This window comes from Lonchura striata, chromosome 1 (assembly GCF_046129695.1).
Source record: "Lonchura striata isolate bLonStr1 chromosome 1, bLonStr1.mat, whole genome shotgun sequence".
NCBI lineage: Eukaryota > Metazoa > Chordata > Aves > Passeriformes > Estrildidae > Lonchura > Lonchura striata.
The window spans coordinates 40,093,506-40,114,003 of record NC_134603.1 but is presented as its reverse complement, the minus strand read 5'-3'; positions in this window follow the sequence as shown (position 1 = coordinate 40,114,003).

Genomic DNA, 20,498 nt, shown 5'->3' with positions numbered 1-20,498 from the left:
ACTATCAGCATGGCTACAAAAATAGGGAGGAATTATAGATCTCATCCATATATACATTATTTAATTTCATCAAAGAAAGATAAATAGTACGAGTCTGCCTTGTTAGTAAGACAGTTTCACCCTGAGGAAGGAAGGACCTTCTGCAGAAGGGATTTTAGCTGACAATCAGCCCTTTGGCCCAGGTCACCCAGAGGAGAAGAACATCAGCACACTCTGCCCCTCTTCAGCTGAGAACAGCTAGTGGAAGATGCCCATCAACAACTTTAATTTGTTTGTTTTGTTGAACTTGTGTAATCTGACAATAGAAGAGCCACATCACTCCTTTCCTCCTGTTTTGCACCTTGACATAGCATTAGAAATTTATTCCCATGTGCAAACAAAGATATTTGGGGACCATTTCAAGCTCTCTAAGAAGGCACTGGGCATAGATTTCTCTGCCTCAAACTTAGCTATTTGGAAAGAAACAATGCAGAAAAGGAAATTAGAGAGGAAATATAGCAACAAGGGGGCTTATCCAGCCTTTACATTTCTCCCATCCCTCTGAGAGTTCAAAATATTCCTAAATTTGAAGAAAATCAAATATAATACTGTTTATATAAGGAAGGCTGTAAAAGGAAGAAAATACGAAGTAAGGGACTCTATTAATTGTTCCTTGTTATCTTACTTTCTTAAAACTAAAATACACTTAACACTTGATGAACAACTGCTTCAGAAATCCTTTGGAACTCAAAGATTTTAATGGCAGTGTACAGATGGATGAACTGGAAGACTCAAGATGTGTTACACTGCAGTTGTCCAAGTTGGATGAACAGTCCAATACAGGGATGTTGGCAGAATCTGACCAGAACCTATGACTTCTTCTTTGTCTTCTTTTCCCCTTCAAACTGATAAAAATGTTTTCTAACCAACAAAAAGGATATGTTTTTTGTAATTATTTTACCTTCCTCTTAATTCTCTCTGCCATGCTAGTTCTTTTACCACTCTCACTGTCCTGCTTCACTGAAAAGAAAAAAGAAGAAATTACAAGGTAAATTACATTTCATGACAAAACTTTCACAGCTATAAAAACTAGGGAAGCATTGTAAGTTTAGGACTGGAAAAAGAAAGACTTGTCTTCTTAGGCCCCAAACCACTAAACAGTCATAAGCACATGAGTAATTTAAGTGATCTCTTGGATTTAAGCCAATAGATAAATGTTAAATATGTGCCTGTCCCAGCCAATGCACACAATCTGGTTTTAAATGTGACATTTACATATGTATACATATAGATAGATATATCTTTTGCAGTTGGGGAGATTAGAAAAGCTGTTTATAAACCAGAACATAAGGCTAAAATCGTAATTAAAATTGTCCTGAAAGTCTCTCTGGTGATATTGTGAAGCATTGTATCATTTTGTTTATAAAAGCTTGAAAAAAAACAAATTTTAATGCAATTTACATTTAGTTCACTTTCCACTAAATAAGACATGTAGACAAGCTATGAAGAGTAAAACAGATTCTATGCATAATAAAAAATTTAAAAACAACTAAAATCCATGAGGAGTATTTGAGTGTTACCTATTTCAGTGGCACTGAAAGACAGCTGTGAGTTAAAATTACAGTTTAATTTGCATTAATGCATTTACACAAAAATCACAGAAAGAGGAGAGCATCTCATCTTTTTTTAACTGAAATTCAAGGGAGGGATAAAAGAGGATGTTTTACTCTGCAAGAAAAATAATTGTTCGAGTTTGACAGGCAAATTGAACTAACTGCATTGAAGATGAGTGAATTTAATGTTTCCAGACTCAAAGTTTTTACAGGCTTAACTGTCAGATAATAAAATACCTTTTAGCTTTTTGTGGCTTAGATAACATATTCATATTTTCATTAGTATGTTTTCTGAAATCCAGGCAAAGATAGAGATTAATAAACAGAGATGCTTCAGTGTTGCCACAGCATTAAAAGAGAATCAACTAATCCTGCATCCTTTGCATATACCAATTACCTGATCTTGTGATAAATTTTTCTCAGTGGGACTTAGTTGTTCCACCACACTCATAAATTTGAAGAGGCTCCTCAATAGCTTTTTAGCAAATCTTACCGATGTCTTTTCAGAGAACTTGAGCAGACCTTAAACTGGGTCTTTAAGGGACTTTATTATTGCTTCAGTTGGCCCTTACCTATCTCATCCTACAGGAAGTCTGCTGACACATTCACCATCAGATCAGGCAACACAAAGGAGTGGGATGGGGGATGCTGGCATAAGCCTTTGAGAAGGGAATGCTTAATCTGTCCCACTGGTAGGGAGCTTCCACCCTTTACAGCACACAAATCAGCAATCTCTGCTAATGCTACCTACATCTTTCATATTTTTCAAAATCAGCGTGGAGGCAGATGCTTTCTTCCAAAGATGACTGTGACACCCATTTGCCCCCAGTCCAGCAGCCTATTGGAAAGAGTTTAAGGAGGAAGCAGATGAAGTGCAACCAGTCAAGTTCAATGATCAAATGCTCCAGGATTCTCTTGTCATCACAACAGTGTTACAAGTCTGAGAACTTCATGAAACACATGACCAATGCATAGGTGCTAAATGTTACATGAAAGATTTTCCAGTTTATGTTTCCAGCATGCAGTGCAATTAATTCAAGGTGCAAGCTGGGACATCATATTTCTTCATCTTTGTGGGACATTAAGATACTCTCACAAGATCAAAAAAAAAAAAGAGATAATGGAGCCAGAAGAGTAAGAGTATGTGCTGCAAGCACTACTTGGGAGTTGTCCAAAAGACTGCCACACACACATGGCCTACAAAAATGGTGTGCAGGACTGGAGCTGAGGACAGAAAGGATCACAGATCACAAGCTCAGGCAGAAGGTCTGCCATGTTCACATGTTGGCTGGGTGAAGGTTAGCTCTTGTGGGTGGGAATTGTTGCACAGACTTGAGGAATACCTTGCTTGTGTAGTAAAATGGACAAGATTGGGTCATGCCTTGCACTGCATAAGTGAAGTTGGGATCAACTTTGCCTGTGAGTTGTAGGAGTCTACAATTTCAGCAGAGCACAAGACAGGTGGAGATCCACTTCACCAGTGGTCAGGAGGTGTGCAGCAGGGCATCTGCTAGAATATTTGCTCAGTTTGGAGCTAAAAGAGTCATGGTTTCTCCTAAAAACACTAAGGTCTCTGCAAAAGACTGGAATCTAAGAGGTACCTCTGGGGAAACTCCTCAAATCAAAGAATATGCCAGTCACATCACTTCCCTGTGGAGTGATAAAAGATGGCACTTTCCAGGATGTTCCATGTGAGACTGCCAGCCCTAGCCAAATGAACAACCTGTTAGTTCAGCTCAGTGAGAAATAACAACCTAAGTTCCCAACAAAGGAGGCACATGGTTGTGACAAAATAGGGCAGGCTAGGCAAAGGACAAACCTGTATGTGACTCATCAAAGGCCTGCACAGGTCACACCTTCACTAATTACACTTCCAGCAGCACAGAGGGCATGGAACATCCAGGTAAGTCAAGATCCAAACCAAGCACCCGCACGGAATCCATGAAACACCTGTTATCCATCTTGGCATGTTTCTTCCCTAGTAAAAGGACTAGTGGCAGAAAGCTCCTCTATGTTGGGTGGAAAAGGCCACAAATCAGGAAAACTATTTTTAGAGACACTCCATCACAGAAATTCCTACGTCTGATCTGAGAGAATTATGTTCCCAGTGTTAGTGTTCAGAAACACACATAATCACGGGATATGATTATATGCAGGTTCTTTTATTAAGAGCTCTGGGAATCAGGGGTACAGACCCAAATCTGACTCTGACATGGCTTTCGAGTTGAGCATATTTTATATTCTATAGTTATATAACTTACATATTAATTATTAAACTTATATTTTTCTATTGTATACATTGACTTTATTCAAGCATGAGTTTCTCGTGATCTTTTTTAGGCCCCTGACCAGAGTTTCTCATGATTACTCTTACGATTAAACAGTAATTATATTTAATTACTAAACAATCATCACATCTAACAATTATATAATTTATCATGTACTAGCTATACAGGTTCAGTTCTAGCAAGGTACAAAACCTACATGTACCCAGGGTATTTTTTTCAGGGCCTACTAAGCTTAATTTTCCTTATAATCCTAAATCCCCATGACTTTAAAACCCTTTTACTATCACCAGCACATACACATTCTTCAGCAGGATGCCATTTCCTGCAATATTATAATTTCCTCTGAGGATCAATATTGAGTGCCAATTCATCAGTTTGGGAAAATTTCTCTCCTTTAATGAAAGAATGTCCTCCTGCAGAAGAGCGGAAGAACTAATTAAAACAGCATCAGAGTCCAGGGCCCACACATGTCAGAATTCACAGTAAAATTGCATAATCAGCTTGTCAATGCCCTAGGGCTTTTTATTAGGTATTTAGCAAACAAGCCTCAAATAAATATAGGAGTTCAATTGTCTTAATTCTTCATACTGACCATTTTAAAACTATATAAAATCTACCAAGGACTACGATGAATGAAATATAAAAAGATGGGGTACACATGACCTCCAGATCTCTAGAAGTACTGCTGTCTTTTCCTGGGCACAGGTGATATTTTTCTTTGCAGTTCTCTTTTACTTCCAGGCATTGGATGCATGTCATTGCTCATAAGACACATATCCCAATAAATATGGACATGCAGCTGGACAAAGGCACCCCAAGCTTGATGCACTTCCAGAGTCTAGACCTCATGCTACTTCTGATATTTGCTGCATGAATTGCCAGGGAAGACTAGAGAGGTACCTCTGAGAGAGATACCCTAATACCACATCTCACCATTGGGTGATCCTGTACATAGTCATTCCAAAAGGATCTATTCCCTGTGTTTTTTCTCCATATCCTTCCCTCTTTGTTCTAGGGCAAAAGCAAACCTTCCCTCACACAGGAAAAAAAAAAAAAAAACTCCCAGAAAATCACTATAAAGCCCAAAATCTTGATATCATCCTTGCTGGAAAGCTAGTAGGTCAGTCTCACTGTAGAGTAGGGAGAGACACTTGTCAGAGACAGGAGGTTGGAGAATTTTTGATTGCTTATTTTCAAGCCTCCATTTCATGAAAGATGGTTTTAGAATTGCTGGATATTGCCAGTGCAATCCCTTTCTATGACAGATATATGTAAATTCATTGTTATACATGAGCACATGTGTCATTCAAAGTCAAGCTTCTCCTCTAACATCCATTTGCACAACTCTTTTCTGAAGGAGCAAAGAAATGAGACACATGTTGTCAGATTAAAATGGGTTCTAGGAAAATGTTTCTCCCTCTAGTTTTTCACACATTTCCAAAACAAGAAGCCCCCCAGCTGCCAGGAACTCCACATTTTCCCAGGTTCCTCCTAGGAACGCCACACACATTGAAACCATTCTGCTGTGGAGTTAGATAGCATCATGTTAGCTCCAAAAAAACCCCCAATATTTGCTCACCTTAAGGTTTTGTTCTGCACAAGTTACCCACGGGAGTCTTTATGCCATTCTGTAGACAACCTGTGTCCCACACTGTGGCCCCTTATACCCTGGATGTGCTCCATATATGCTGGCAACTTTCATCCCAGCTCATACAAGTTCTGAGTTCTCCAGCTGTGAGAAAAGGGAGAAAAGGTGAAAACATTTACAATGATTATTGATGACTGCTTTGATATTGATTCCAAGCTGTTCAGCTGGAAAGCTGCTGTCCCCCTTTATAGTGTAGATGGCCACTCCTGAGCTTCATGTCCATTAGTGGGATACACGGTATGATGCACAGTTCAGCTGTATGTTAGATTTATCCCTTTCTGAAAGTCTAAGACTGGTAGTGCCACCACATCAGGGTGTATGTCCTGGAAGCTTGATTCCACACCTCCTCATCACCAGGGAAATCCATAAGGCTGGCCTCAACTGCCTTCTGTGGCAAGCAGCAAGGACTTCTGTCACAATGTGCAATGCAAGAACTGTGAACCTGATATGAGAGCAACCAGGAATTCTGCCTTCACAGGAGTGCCTCATAGACTACCAAGAATTACGATGTGAAGTGTTGGAAATTTAATACTTTAAAGCTAATTTAATTCTTTAAAGCTTCACATTTTAAATCTTTCTCTGCAAGCACCTCAAAGTCACCTCTCTTTTAATCCCAAATAAAAACTCATTTGCTGCATTGATACCACAAAGTATAATCACAGAAGCAATACGACAGAGTTACAGACAGCTAGCATTTCTACTCACTGATCTGTTTTCAAGTATGAACTACCTATAGGCATCAGTAAAGATAAAAAATTAAATTTAACAGAGAAAAATATGTAACTGTAAGGCCTTTTTCACAGCAACAAAGTTTGTCAGCAACATGAGACAGCAGAAGTAATAGATTATCATATGGTGAACTGCTACACTCTTTTGGAAAAATATCCCTGACATTGCCAAGAAAAAAAACACCTAACCACAAAACCTCCACAATTTTGCATGCTTGCTGAAATTTCACAATAAATATAAGTGCTTCTATTGGTCACCTGTACAGAAAATTCAGGATCAAAAGTCTCATCCATGACTTACAAGTTTCACTGAGCTTTAAAGGAAATTTTCCACAGCTTCAGCATTTTTTGCAAGTTTATGGCAATGAACAACAGATTTTCTGTGACTAAAATAGCAAAGCTATCCACTACTGTATATTCAGTTTATGACATGTCATAAAAACTTGACAGGTTTCAACACTGCCCACAGTACTCAACAAGTGAGTCTTTTGCCTACAAATTCTGAGCACCCTTCCATGAGATTTTCAATTTCAGCTGGGGGTTTGTCCAAAGGACTGCAGAATTTGAACTATAAAGAAACATTAGGCATATGAAGGCTTCCTTCCCTGCATAAAGGTTTAATTAATCATTAATGAATAATTTTTGTTCTCTCTCTAATTTTTGTTCCAAATCTATGTAACTTTTATAACTTCTTAAATCGAATAACAGGTTGGGCTCCCAAAATTTCATTTTACCTCAGTATATTTAATATACTGTGAATCCATGTATTTACAAGTAGTCCCCTCTGGAAAAGGTCTTTTCTCTGCATAATTAGTGGCCAAACACTTCAAAACCCATCAGGCATCATGAGTGCCTTTGAGATATTTTCTCATGCCAAAGGGAGAACTACACACCTGTTTTCATGTAGGTGACATGAGAATTTTGCACCTGAAATAGCAACCAGATGGACCAGACCTCCCAGTCTGGGGATTGAAAGTTGTTCTTGACAAAGCTTTTGGTTTTATTTTGATTTAATAATAGGACTTAGCCATACACTTCAGGAATGCCTAAAATAGTTAAAAATTTAATTCAAATTGTTTCAAGTTTTTGTAGTTTGTTTTTTAACCAGGAAAACATTTGTCTGTCAACTCCTTATAAGAGAAGGAATAATTGTTCCCTTTCACAAAGAATGAACACGTTATGAAAGTACAAGTGATCTTGTCTTGAAGAAGTGAACATGATCTTGTCTCATGTTGTTTTTACACATATTTTTCTTCTTTGTACGGCAGTAATAGGAAAGTGGATCCCAAATAAAGCAGATGCCATGCAAAAGTCTATTCCCTCATGAGTGACTGGGAAGAGAGTTCTTGGTAGTGAAAGCAACATTTACCAGCTGGTGCAGTCTAAAACAAATTGCATCATTTTACATCTAATCCTCAAAGCACAGTGAAAAATATCTCAGGGTAAATCGTTCCTCATTTGGCCAATAACAAACTTAATGCAATTAATAGCTATAGACAGGAGTAAAAGAAAATTGTTAAGGCTTGTTAAGGTTGTGGTATGGGAGAGGAAGATGGGAAAAGGAAGAAGGAATAAAGTTTATTTCCCCACCATATGCATATTTCTACCTGGTTAGCCCCTATGGCCCTGATCATGCAACTGTACCTAGACCAAAAAGAAATAGGCCTTCCAGCATACTAGAAAGATACTTGATGAATTTTTAAGTAAAGCTTAGTAAAAACCCCTAAATCATTAATGAGCTCCAAGATTAGACATAAAACCAGGAGCAGAAGTTCTTTCTTCTATTTACTGTCTTCTAATTTAAGGAAGAGTCTTGAAAAGTATTGTCTAATGTAATCTAATTTTTGATTTAGAAACAATATAGTTACCTCAACAAAAACACTAAATTTATTTGCTTCCTATTAAGAGTGTTAATATTCAGATTAATTTAATTTCAATAAATATTGATTTAATTAAAACTGAAGTTCACTGCAATTTTACCCATATTTCAATTACATCATTGTTTTACAGTGTCCTAATGTAAAATTAATTCTATTAATGTAGATGAAAATACAGCTTTCATCTCTTCTGGAGAAAAAATATCATTAAAATCAGTCTAAATCCTTTTGGGATAAAATTCTCAGTAATCCACATAGTGGATACCATAATCTCTCCATTCAAAACTCAGTTATACTTTATCTCCTAGACAGATATTTGTCAGTAGTTAATGTTAGCACTCAGAGTTTATGAGGAGATGTCCTGAACAGACTGTATTTCCTGGCTCAATGCTGATAGATTGATATGTTCCTATCTATATAAAAGCCCATCAGTGCTTCTTTAATTCTACTTGTTTTCTCACTCAACTTTTTGAACTCCACTTCAGTGAAAAAAAAGTTTTAGAAACTCATCTTTCTATATAATTCTTCACATATTCTGGCCTACTGTTAAAGCATCTGTTGAAAGTGCTGGCCAATGGTAAAACACACTTTTTTCTTTCATCTCTGCCACAGCTTTATTCCAAAATTGACTATAATTTGGCAGAAAAACTCTTATTCCCTGTTCTTGGGCAAGAGCATCTCTTCTTTCCCCATGCCTAGAAACTCCTGCTACCTGTGAAATCCCTGCTTTGGAGCAGTAGCTGGCTCTGCCATGCGACAGCAGGGACTCAGAGAAGCATCACTGGTGACTGAAGGAAGGTGCAATGACAATTTTATCCTTCTGTGCTCTCTTGCCTCTGCTGCACGTTGTTTCTCTCCAACCTTCTCAGCATTCACACACTTTTCCTACTGAGTTTTTCAATGTTCATATTTTCCATGCTGTGAGGGCATAGCTTGTACTTTTAAGCCAGGATATGTCACACACCTCTATATCTATGTTGAGAATCTGCAGTACACTGTGGTAAGTTCACATCTCAGGTTTTCTCCATTGATTTTTTTTTGTTTGTTTGTTTAACTCTATCAGGAACACACAGAATTGTTCAGGTTTTTCCATCCTCCTTCTCCAGCTGAAAAATTACATTTGAAAAACTACTCTGTCAAATTACTTTTGCACTGTTTTTGAGGATATTCAACCCTTCTGGTAACAGACAGTTTCAATTTTCCTTTAACATTTTATATAATGGGTATTTTACTGGTATAAAATTATTGCTAAGAAAAAACAATCACCAACAGTATTTATTCTAATTACTAGAAATTATAAAAAATTCACTCTGCCTTAATCAAAGAAATTCAGAGAATTTTTAATGAAGGAGAGGACTTCTAAGATCACCAAGTCCAACCCTCAAACCAACATCACCACCATGCTCACCACTAAACCCTGCCCTCAAGTGCTGTATCCACATATTATTTGAACATTTCCAGGGACAGTGGCTCCACCACCCCTCTGGTCAGCTCAAAAACCCTTTCATGAAGAATTTTTTTTTAATGTTTTTTTACAGCTATGGCTAGATTAAATTCCATCTGGGCTTTGACCTTTCTCATTTTCTCCCTGCAGGAGGATCTCACAACATCCTTGTAGCCCTCCTAAGTTATCTGACTATTTTTCTAAAGATAAAAATCTCTCTTTTTCTCCCTGACTTCCAGACAAAGCTCTCTGTTCAGTCAGGCTGCCCTTCAAGCCCACCAGCTCATCTTTTGGCACATGGTGACAATCTGTTTCTGTGCCTTTAAGATTTCCCTTCTTAAAGGGCATCCAGCATTCCTGGACTATTTTGGTCTTCAAGACTGCCTCATAAGGGACTTTCTCAGCCAGTCTCCTAAAATTTCAGCTGATAGAAAACAGAAAAAATATCTAAATTCCAAAGAGTGTTGACATAAACATAAATACCAACAGGGTTTTTTTAAAACTGTCAGCATCTATTCAATCAGAATTTAATCATAGTATTTATTTTAATTTAGGGCAATATATTTAGCCCATTTATTTTTTCTCCTCTTCAACTATGAAATACCACAAAATTTGACATTTTTATATAATTCCAATCAGAAAATATTTTATAAGGGAAATAAAAAAGCAAAAAAATCATTGGGATCACCAGATAAATCAGCTTGTTAACAAATAAGCTATATTCTCCCTTTTCTGTTATTTTTCTAAGAAGAATCATTGTTAGGGGTGATAATAAACTATAACTCAACTGAAATTATTACATTCACAATTCACAGTTCATTGCAGACTGAATTCAGTTTTTGACAATATGAATCTTGAATAACACTGTTGGCTTTTCCCTGCTTTAAATAAATAATCCTTTGTGATGCTTCCTTTCCACTAATTTTTACTTTTAAGCTGATTCATTATCTCAAACTGATAGGTTTAGAAGACAAAAATTTAACAATTATTTTAACTTATTTAGATGGAAGAAGCTCTCTCCTTTAACAAAACCCTATCTTCCTTCTCAGAGGAAGATGCTGTTTTTACCTGAGTGCGAGAAAAATGGTTTTTGGGGCTAGTGACAAGGCATGGCCACACCTGCTAACTGGCAGAGAAGCCTAAAGGCCTTAATTTAACTTCTCCCCAGGTAAATCCATCCATTCCTCTTATTTTTCTTTTGAGGCTGGAGACTGCTGAAGTCTATTAGCAAAACTGCTGGAATCATTTCTTCTTATTATTGAATCAGGAACCACTGCAAAACTGAGCCCTTGGGTAATTTTTTTTTTCTATTTTAAACTACACGACAGAAACAAGCAGCCTTGCTGTGGCTTGGGACTTTCTGTTCTCTGACCTCTGCCATCATTACCATTCCTGCATAAATGCAGCCTGAGCGTGTTGCTGCCCTGCCTTCTCACTGTTGCTTGTTCACAGAGAGTTAGGGAGAAACAAGGCAAGGACTTTGATCTTTTGGAAAGGTTTATTTATTCAGTGAATAGCGGTTTCTAATTGGAAGCCACTGACTCAGCCACCCCTGCTGATGTTTCAAAGTCCCTCATCATAAATAGATGCTCATAACAGTAATCTGAAGTGCATTAAAATTCCTTACTTCTTCCACCTTGGCAGCAGAAGCTGCAAATATCCCTTACAGAGCAGTTCTGTTACCTGGGTGATATTGCCAGGGGGGAAAGCAAGACCAGCACAAGGTACCTTGCTGGCAGGGAAGGTGAGACAGCTCCTGAGCCATGGCCACTGCAGGAAGTGGAGACCCTCCACAAGCACAGGAGCTCAGGGCAGGTGACAGACTTCAGCTCAGTTACTACATCAGCCAGATGCTCCAACCCAGTAACACACACAGATAGCTTGTGCCATTTTAGCTTTTTATTTTGAGGTACTACTTTGAAATTGGCTCTACCAGATCTTTTAAATCTTAGAGACTGGGTATTTCCCTGTGTCAGTATTCTATTTTTTTGCTCTCAAAAAATACTATTTCACATGAACTGTTGAAGTTACTCAACCTAATATTAATCATAACAAAGTTATTTTCATTTAGAACATTCAGTTTCCCTTAATACCTACTTGACATGACTCAATTTCATGTCCTGTCCTTTCTGTAAGCCATATATCACCCATTTTTAAAATGTTTCCTTGGCAGAAGTAATGAAGGAAAAGAGAACAAAGTCTTTAGAAACTCCAATCACTCAGGATTACTGTCCTTTCTGTAAGCCATATATCGCCCATTTTTAAAATGTTTCCTTGGCAGAAGTAATGAAGGAAAAGAGAACAAAGTCTTTAGAAACCCCAGTCACTCAGGATTACTGTGTTTTGCACAGTGATGAAAACAATCACTTGAAGTTAATAGAAGCAATATTTCCACAGCTGGGAAAATTTGGCATAGCACCTGGAAGTCCTTATTTACAATTTCTTTATAAGTGCTTACTGTAATAAAAGCTGGGTCTTTTCTTGTGCACCAGGTTGTTTTCCACAAAATGAAAATAAATTCCATTACTTTGCTACAAAGATTAAAAGGATCTGTGCTAAAAAAGAGAATACAAATGTTACACATCCCTTTCCAAGTGAATTTAAATGAGAATTAGATTCATAACACCTCCCACAAATCCAGATGTAAGTTACTGCATCCCTGTATTACTGATCCTAACCAGTATCACCTATATGAACTTCCAACAAATTGTAGCTGCTCTTCTATGACATTTTCAATCTTCAGTATCCATTGCCACCTTCTGTTCACCATAATTTTTTATTTTACCTTCATCTTAACAACAATAATAAAAAAGCCATAATACTTTTGTATTTGCTACATAAGGTCTGTTTTTTGCCTGTATATTTTTAACACTGTCTTTTTTTGCACAAATAGAAAAAGCTTATTTTTACACTATCATGCACTGGTCCTTCTTTTTTCTTAAAATAAGTATCCTGAGCAGAAAATATTATTTTCCTTCTTGTTCTTAGCTAGTAAGGAAGACCTTGTTACAGACAGTCTGAAACTGGATGGATATCAACCCTCCCAGAAGATATCAACACATCTTCTCAAACATTCACCATCTTCTTAAAACAACTATGACCTCCAAAAGTGTCAAAAAATTAATAACTGTTTGACAGATGCTCATAAAGATTGAAATTAGTGGTTTAACTGTTTTTAGGCATTTAGTTCTTTTCTTTTTCTTCCTGCCCACAAGGTGTTACTGCAAAATTAACCAAGAGGGTCAGAACAGCTTTCCCTTCAGGGAGCTGAATGAATATCAAAATATTTACATTAAAAAGGTTTAATCTCTTTAATCTTTCTCTACCTTTATTTAAAAAGCTTATAAAGAAAGGAGCTTTGGTAGAATAGGTGAACTATACTAAGGGTAAGGGGTAAGAGCAGTGGCTTAAAGGAAAATAAAGGCATTATTATGCAATAGCAGGAAAAGGAGAATAAGAAGGAGGGAGGAGACTATCAGGAAAATTAATTTCAGTAGTTGAACTAATATGGTCAATAAGGCTCCAAAGTTGATTGAGGATGTCTTAATACAGAGCTGAAATCTACCTCTTCATAAATAAGCCCCCTAGACTACATCTAATTTAGAAGGTTGCATAGAAATTAAGCAAAATATTTATTTTAAAATATTTACTTTAAAACTGTGTACAACTAAATTTTTCTGCAAATAAATTGAAATATGGAACATTATAGCCAAATGCATTTCAGATCTTCCACTGGCGTTGCAAAATTACACTGAAGACCTATATGGGCGAATAATGTGATTTAAATAATTATTTCTCAACTCCTGGTAAATTATATAATCATAACTACTTCCTCACAAAAAAAAAAAAAAATTCTCTCTGATAAGCAATGACTTTCCAGATTTCAACAAATTAAACAAATTATATATTCTACTTGATTCTTTTGAAATTAATAGCATATTGCAGTGTGTCATCTCAGTGTGCCAAAAGCTAGGTTAATGAACTGTGATCCTGAAATTTCTGAATGGATTTTTATACTAGCAATACTAGGAAAATCTATCTCCTATATAATCTGTACTACCTTCAGTTTATCTTAGCTGCCCTTGCAATAAAAATGTAGAAGAGAACACATTATGATTTTTTAAAAATGGAAGTACTATTCCAAATCAGAGGAACACAGGTTTTAAAATAACTGTCTGTTAGGAACAGACATTCTGTCGGCATTTGAACAAAATTTTGTTTTGCTTTTTTGAAGAGATCTGCAGTACATTTATATTCCTCCACTCCTTACTCAGCAGTTTTTAGTCAGTCGTGGAAAGTTTTCATTGCAGCAAATGTCTTTCTGTGTAAGAATCTGGGATTACAACATGGAAGGGGGTTAGATAGTGACAAGTTTTAATTACCCAAAAGAGTAGCAACTCGTCTTCCTTACCTGAGACCTGGAGAGCAATAAGTTATAAGTGAAAGAATACTCAAACACTCACGGGACATGGAGGTCCTGAAAGGAAGAGAGACAGATTATGCTCAGGAGGAGATATTCCTTTTGGGAAAGTAAAGCTTGCTATTAATGTCAACTGAACCACCTACCCGATGAGAGAGAGACCAGTAAAAGTCAAAATGCTTTGAGAAAAAATATAAGAGAGAGCAAAGAAAAGGAACTTCTAAAAGAGAAACGAGGTAGACAGGTTTAAAACACAGTAGGAGTTGAATTTTTTTCTAAAGTGAAAAGTAGGACAGAATAAGAATTAATGGAATATAAGGCAAATGGTTCCTCTACCTCTTGCAGTGATATAATTTTATCCTAGAAGGCTCCCAGGAACTTCAGCAAAACATTTCCTACAATTGTAGAAGATGAACCTTTGACAGAATTTGCTGACTGCTTCCAGGCACAAAAACCTGCTGGATTTTGAGATGGAAAACCAAAAGATCTTAAATATTAAGGATGTTTCTACAGATTAATATTTTTGATTCAAAGTCAATAAGTTGTATGTAACATTCTTTACAATGGAATGGAAGAAAATAAAGAATTTCTACTTAATAACATAATACAATGAAGGAAGAAATGCAGAAGAATTCAACCAGTATGAATCATAAATATTGCATTTATTAATAAATTTCCACTAATAATTTAAGGGCCCATTGGGTATCCCTTCACTATCAGTAAAATTCATTTAATAATTTCCCATGCAGAGAATTAAGGATTCTCTTCTAAGTGTTTTCCTTCTGTGATTCATGCAAAAATATGTTTTCATATGTCAGTAAAAAGATATCTCAATGTCATGTAATGGTGTCACAGCTGTTTGGCTTTTTTTTTTTCATTTTAGCAGTATTTAATTTATATTTGTAAAACATACAAAGACATTCCTCTTCTGCTCATAATTTTTTTTTTTTCCTGGCAATGCTATTTTAAAATTTCAGTTTGTGTTTGTTTGGTTTTTGAGGGTTTTTTCCCCCCACAGCTTTCAGGGCAACCATTAAGTCATCTCTCCCAGTAAACTCCCAGTCTCTTTTGAAAAGCAGATAAATAATAAGTGAGAAATTAAAATATTTCACTCTGCCCAAGCCTAAGGCAGATTTATTGTTTTGATTTCAGTATATTTGTCATGCCTCAGAGTCTAAAAACATGATGTTTTATCTATTTTGTTGGTGAGATGAGTTTGTGAATGGAAATCTAATTAGAGAAAACAAAATCATGTTACCAGTATAGAAACAATAACACTTTACTAATATCAGCAACTTAAAGGACAGCAAGAAAAATTACAAGACAGACCATATCAACAGGTATAATTTTCTCATTACAGATAAGCAGCTTGTTCCTGTTAAATCCAGGATTACTCAGAGAGATTCTTATGGTTCAGTCACCTTTCAGTCAGACTACCACAAATAATCACAAAAAAAAAAAAAAAAAAAAAAAAGGTAAAAAACCAAACCCTGAAGCTAACACAATGTTTGTCCTCAAAGAGAAGAGATTAAGACCTGTTGTGGGTACACACCACCCAGCTTTGGCAAGATTGTTCTATTCTTCTGTCCTCATTCCATATTGTCACAGCTTTAACTTGGAAATTGACTTTAATCTACAAATTGAGATCTGTTAACTGTTGGATTACATAAACTGCAGGACAATTATAATTATATATATTATAATTCACAGAAAAATATGCTTTAGTGAGACCTCTTTAAATCATTGGAAACAGAAGGTGTGCAAAAATAGGATCACACATTGCAGAATTGATTTGCCTAAAGAAAAATAAGACATCTGTGGAGAAATTTTATTTTCATTTGAGGTACTTGGTAGAATATCAAATCAACTACATCACTTCATATTGCTAGGACAACTTGCTGTGCAAACCTTGTCATTCCAAGTGAATTCTATATTGTTTTCCCTTACAGAAAATGATCACCTGCAACCAATTTTATTTATAAAATTAACTCGGTTCATGTTTAACTCTGGATAGTTTCATTTTTTTTAAAATAATATCACTGAAAAAATGAAAGGAAGTAGCATCTTATCTTATTTTATCTTCATGTCCTTTTGATGCAGATCATTTTGCAGCAGGAAGGACATTTTTTCTTGGCTATATTTTCTGCTACATGCTGAAATACTTCTTTCAGTCTCATTCCAAAAAAAAGAGCTTGACACCTTTGAATGGGTTTTTGAAAAACATTTGTCTCTGCTTCTTCATCACTTTTGGGTTCACCTCAGACAATAAAACACAACAGCTATGGGGGCTTGAGACTAAATTATTCACTTACCTCAGAGCTCAGTTAACTGTTTGATATCTTTGGAGTTTTAGAACCTCTAGAGATCTCACTCCAAAATAGAGGTTATAGAAATAAATTCTTTCTGAACTGGTTTTGGAGGTTTTTTTGGTTTGTTTTTTTTTTTGTTGTTGTTGTTGTTTTGTTTGTTTGTTTGTTTTGTTGGTTTTGGTGGCTTTTTTGTTGTTTTTGGTGGCTTTTTTTGTTGTTGTTGTTTTATTCAGTATGACTTATGAAAGGATATAGTCTAAATTTGATTTCTAAGCATGATTTCACCAAGCTGGCATTAAATGAAAAGGATGTCACTGATTTTTAACAGTCTGTTTCATCCAAATGATTAAATGCTACAGTTTCCAACCTCCTCAGATGCTCAGCTGATACTCAACTGCATTTTGAGGCTGGCTTAAGCCTGAAAACTTGGAAAATCATGATTTTTATGAAACACCTCAGAAATTCAGTTTTTCATTCCCAATCCATGACAGCTTACATATCAGGACTCCATTTATTAGTGGTTGTGAGATTCACAGGTATAAAACTTGCCCCATCTTTTTTGCTTTCCATGAGACTCTTTTATTTATTGACATTAGACTACAGTATTACATGTCTCATTGTTCCTCCAGTAATTCAGTCACTTGGAGAGAGTACACAAAATCTGTTTCTCACACTGTGTGACAAGCCCTGTCTCTTTGTCATGCCTGGTGTCTATATTTAATTGTAGCCAGCGATGTGTGGGTAGGCCCAAACAGCTCCGAGTAGGAAGGAAGAAATGGCAGTGACAAAACCTGTGGGATCAATACTGAGCCACAAAGTTGCCTCTGGGCTTCTTTGCCCTCTTTACCTCTTTTATCTCCTGGAGCTGATGTGACCGTGATCATCTGCTCCTCACTCCAACCCCAAGAGAGACCAAGAGCCAGCTGTAGTAGCTTTCTGCTGATCAAGTGTATCCTGACATGAGCACTGTGCTTTGTTCATGATGATATTAAACTGTGAAGAAAACAAAAATCAAAATATGGCCATAAAGCAAGATCTGTTTCTTTGTGAAAATGTAATAAGCATACTTTAGAAGATGGGGCTTTAGCAAATATTTTAATGCCTTTAAAGCCCGAAAGATCTGGGCCATGCTTCCAGGGACCTGCCACGTTTATTCCCACCACCACAAGTAGCACAAGTGCATGTTGGTGTCCACACAATCCCCAACCTCAGCTACTCTTCCATCAGCTTGTTTTAAGGAAAGGATCTTGAAGCCAACTAGATTGCATAATAGAAAGCACATAATGTAAAGGTGGTGACTCAGGTTTTAGCTTTTATAATTTTCAGATTCTGTACTGCTTTAGTGTGTACTTCTGAGCTTCATATCAGGGGATAGTAGGCTCTCTTTACAGAGTAGGTAGACAAAAAATTTCGTTCTTTAGGTGGGGTGTGGGACCCAGATTCAGTCAAAGAAAGAAACTGAGAGTTTCTAGCCAGGCAGACACCTGGGAAAGAGCTGGATAAGAATGTAAATAATTCTTTATCTCTCTTGTTTTTCACATTGTTTATAGTTAAGTTCTATCACTGTACGTCAAGCACTTTGCACCAATGCTGTGGGTTTTTTTCACTTCAGAACCAGTGGATTTGGTCCTCACAAAGCTCTGTATAAAAGAGTGGTGTATTTTGAATAAATCTGAGTCTTACTTTCACAGCCTTATAAGTCTATTCATTCCTGTCCTGCCTCGACAGTGACAGTGGGGACCAAGAACAACTGATCCAAATTTCAGAGCCAAGAGGATAAACAACAGTGGAATGAGGAGAAAAAAAACAAGAAGGATGGGACTTCATAAGATAAAGCTATAATTAGGCTATTAACTCAAATATGCTAATGGACCAGAACTTATAAATATGTGAGGGTCAGTGACTGGTGGTTCATTTTGTGACCATTTGGGGTTCATCTTGGGTGTAGCCTTGGCTGGGCTCTTGTGCTGGGCTCAAGGTGTATCCATTAAAGCCTTTTAATAAATACCTACTTTATTCTTTAGCTCTGTCTAGTCTCTGTTCTAAGGCAGCCTTCACAAGGTATCAAAGGTCTATGCAAAACTGTGGTAAGCTGGAAAGGGTATTGTCCTCCAGTGTATAGCTTAGACATTCATCCATTTGAATGATGAATTTTATTTCTGATTAGGATAGTGCAATCTTTATGTACCAATCAGAACAGTACACATTCATAACAGTAAATAACAACTGAAACAACCATTAAGATTATTTTAATTAAGTTTTGTGTAACAGAGTAACAATCTCCTTCAACATAAAATCATCAATTTTTTTACATTTCTCTTTTGTGTGCACTTCCCTAAATGACAGCATAATTTGCTAACAGCTTTGAAAAAGTTCTTGATAATCATGTTCTGTCCTTTTTTATGCAAACTGAGAAGTAGTTACAGACAAATAACCCATTTCAGCAGGAGTTATCTATATAAAATTGTGATTTTTTTAAAAAATCACAGCAGAAATACAACTGTTTTTTTGAGTGAGACCAAACCTTAGAAACTTGCAAGGTGATTATTTTTATTAATTTAAGAGCTCCATGGTTTTAGTTATTAACTGTAATTTTGTCTATTCATTAATGTAGAAGCAACTATTTTCTTCCTGCCTGGAGCCTTTCTCATTGCTATTAAATCAATTCTTAAGTGAAGACATTTTCCAAACAAAAGATATGAGGCCAAGGTCAGAATGCAGCTGAAATAATTTTTTCCAGATCTGAAGTCATTCTTTTGTGCTTGTATTAAGAGAGGAACATTACTTTTTTATTACTGTCACGCATCGCTCATTTCAGTCCTGCATTATCCTTTGTCTATAGACTTATCCTACTGCCTTCTCCCCTTCAATAGCTGCCAATCATCCTATTTTATATGGAGCCTAGATGGTCTTAAATGCCATAATTAATACAACTAGTCACTGAGTACCTCAACTGAAAGATCCAAGTGCATTTAGCTGAAATATCTTAATTTTTTTTTTTTTTGTAAGAAAAACACTGAATCTGAAAAAAGCTGCATTTAACGGTCATGCATGTCTTTATGTCTTTGCAAAGCACCTTCCATATTTACAAAGGCTTTCTAATGTCAGCTTTGTGCCTGCTGTTGAAAGACTTTTGGTAACTTTGCACAACTCTATGGCATGCCATGATTCATTTGTTACAAGAGAGGCCAAGGGAAACAGGAAAAGGGATGAAATTCTTGTGTATGTACATATGCCTTTGAATGTCATTTCTGCATAGTAGCTCTTAAACCTGCTGATCAAATATCTAAAGATTATTATGACCATTGTCTTCAAAGAGAGTAGAAATGCCTGTTTTCACACAAAATAACTCCTTTCCCACAATTTTTCTTCAATACCTTCTGATCAGAGACCTCAAAGATGCACTTGGACTTCTCACCCTAAAAGAAATAAAATCTTTTAAATGTCAGTCAGGAAGAGCATGTAAGAATAAAAGAATAGCAGCATGACTATTGTCAGTGATTAGGCAGCTCTCATGGGAAAAGGCATGCCCCATTTTCTATCCTTTCAAAGTCTGTTTCTGGCCTTGTGTCATTCAGTCATTAGCTAATATGCAGTCCTTGGAGTAACAACACACCTAAAGCATCTCCAGTGAATAGTTTACTGCTTCTTGCCTTGGACTTGAGAGTTTCAGACCTCTCAGGCAATGGCAAAACAAAAAAAATTGCGTATCCCACATTCTGTGTAGAAAAGGGATAAAAATATTTCAAGTTTTTCCTTAAAATGAATTGATGTGAACTTTTACCAAAGGTTTTCTGAAGGACGATGCAACTCCATGGTGCCAAGGTTCATCTACTTATTCCCAACATCAAAGGATTTTCTCAGGGCTGGTTTTTCCTACTTTCCACATCCAACATAATGTGTAAGTACTCTCAGGATTTTGAGAAGCCTGTGATGCCTTTTCCTAAGAATGAACAAAGGTCTCACACAGTAACTCTGATTAAAGAACCTTGTCCTAGAAAGACTTAGAAAATATGTGCTAAACCTTTCCTGATGTCAGTTTTACAGGTGAGACAATGATTTAGGCTTGCTGAGGTGGACTTTCATGCTATTGCAAAGGTGCTGAATGACTTCGATACAGAATATAGCTTAATGAAGAGTCATAATGAGCACTGACAAGACAATGTTTTAATTTAGTATATCAAATTATGTG